A 2,500-nucleotide genomic window follows, 5' to 3' on the forward strand; every position below is an offset into this window, starting at 1 on the left:
AATATTAAAAAAAAACAGAAATTGGCAACCGCAGTTAAATACCCAATATACCAATAACTACGTCGTATCTGATAAAAACAAAGTCACGCATGGGTAGACAGATCATCTAGACACACTTTCCAATACTAAAAAAGCAAAAGTTTTACGACACTATTTGGTAATATCTTACGGAAAAATGACTTGGCAAAAAAATGAAAAAAAATGAAAAAGGGGCACTCGCGGTAAAATGGTCGTCGTGGTGAATGAACGACATTTTAACTAAAAAAAAAATCATGCACATGGTAGCCAAACAATCCACCAAGACTTTCCACAACTGATAACCTATACAAGTTGCACCATTCTACGACAATTTCATAATACGTAATAACTTTGATAATTATGCAAATTACCTTAAAAGGGTAAACTCGGTCCACTCGACCCCGACGCGTCTCAGAAATCGGGGAAGGAGTACAGCTACAGCAATGCACATCTGGACACTACTAGAGCGTGTAGGGGAGACACCTACTGCAGGTCGATCACCCACAAATTCAGTCACGGGGGTGAGTCACGTGAGAAAAATCTCTTTTTTTTTGACGCTCGGGGTCGCGGACGACCCACCGTACCGTTCCAGGGTTAATACCTTGAAAGATGAACTGTGTAGTTCTCCTATCTTAAAATTTCCTGACTTCGTTAAGGAATTCTTCATTGCAACAGACGCCTCAGACTTAGGAATAGGTGGAGTATTGCTTCAGCAATATGATAAACAATTTTTCCCGATAGCTTTTTATTCTCGAAAACTGAGAACTTCTGAAAGTAAGTGTGCAGTAATAGACAAGGAAGGGCTAGCTATTGTTAATTCACTAGTACATTTTAAGTTCATAATATACGGTTATCCCGTTAAGGTTCTTACTGATCATAAACCACTAACTGAATTCTTTAAAGGCTTCAACCACAGCCCCAAACGAACTCGGTGGCATTTGATCATTCAAGACTTTGGCGCGAGAATCGGATATTTACCAGGGAAAGCAAATATCATTGCTGATGCATTATCATGCAACCCCGTGTCATCTTGTACGGAGCCTTCAGCTGAATTAATAGATATATCAACATCCATGCCTATTGTTAAAACGATATCTGAACAAGAAGATTTTGGCTGGAGCGCTGAATTATTACAGACTGAGCAAAGAAAAGATCAGAAATTAGAAACAATTATAAATGCTTTGAAAGGCAATCATAAGGAAAAGGGATATATAAAGTATAAGCAGCAGAATTATATAATCAAAGATAATATTCTGTGTAGGACCGTGACTAGGAAAACCCACAATACACCACATGTAACTAACGACCAGGTAGGGTACCAATCTCACTTATTTCCACTGTCCTTAATTGGTTGCATGCAAATCCATTGCATGGACACCCGGGGTTCTCATTAATGTCATAGAAAGCCAAATCATTGTTTTATTGGCATACGATGCTTACAGATATAAAAAAACACATAGCTAATTGTCGCACATGTCAGGAAAACAAAGGGCATACGAAAACACCTGTCAGCCGAGGGGCTTATCCCGTGCCCAATCAACCCTTTGAAAGAATACATTTAGATTTGTTAACAGGATTTTACGAGTCAGACAGAGGAAATAAGCACCTCTTAGTAATTGTAGATGCTTTAACTCGATATACAAAACTAATAGCGCTTAAAACTAAAACTGCGATTGAATGCGCTAGGAAGTTTTACGAGTGTTACATTTGTAAACATGGAATTCCACACATGATAATCTCAGACTCGGGTGGAGAATTCAATAATCAGTTTCTCACCTCATTGTGTGAATTCCTTAGCATAAAGAAAATAAATATCATGATATATCACCCAGAGTCGAATGGGCTAGTGGAAAGAGCAAATAGGAAGGTTTTAAATATATTAAGAGTAACACTAGGGGGATCAGACCCCAACTGGGATATTGCAATACCTGCGGTACTGAGTACTCTAAATCATTCATATCATATATCAATTAAAATGTCACCGCACGAAGCATTGTGTGGTACCCCAGTTAGAACGCCTTTCCATGTATTAACGCCTACAACTAATCTATCAAATCCTTTAAAAGACTGTATAAATGCAAGCAAAAGTCGTTTTGATATCCTTCGAAAGAATTTAGAAGAATCACAAATCATAATGAAAAGGCATCATGATAAAATAGCGAAGCTAACTAAAACATATACCGTGGGTGATAATGTATACATACAGGTAAATATACGTAAAGGACTCAATTATACGTTGACACCCAAGTTTGAGGGCCCATTTAACATTTTGGAAACATTAATGGCCAATTGGTTTAGAGTTCAAAACGTATCCCAACCCACTGATGAGAGAATCGTACCATTGGCTCACATAAGAAATTAAAATAAGAAGGAAAGAAGTGAGGGAAAGATTTTTATTTGTATGTTAAAAGTTTTCTTCTTAATACAGGAATAATTACATATATTTTTCTCGTTACAGGTTTCCAATATGAATTTTTGTTTG

This window comes from Palaemon carinicauda, chromosome 8, assembly GCF_036898095.1.
Source record: "Palaemon carinicauda isolate YSFRI2023 chromosome 8, ASM3689809v2, whole genome shotgun sequence".
Classification (NCBI taxonomy): Eukaryota; Metazoa; Arthropoda; class Malacostraca; order Decapoda; family Palaemonidae; genus Palaemon; species Palaemon carinicauda.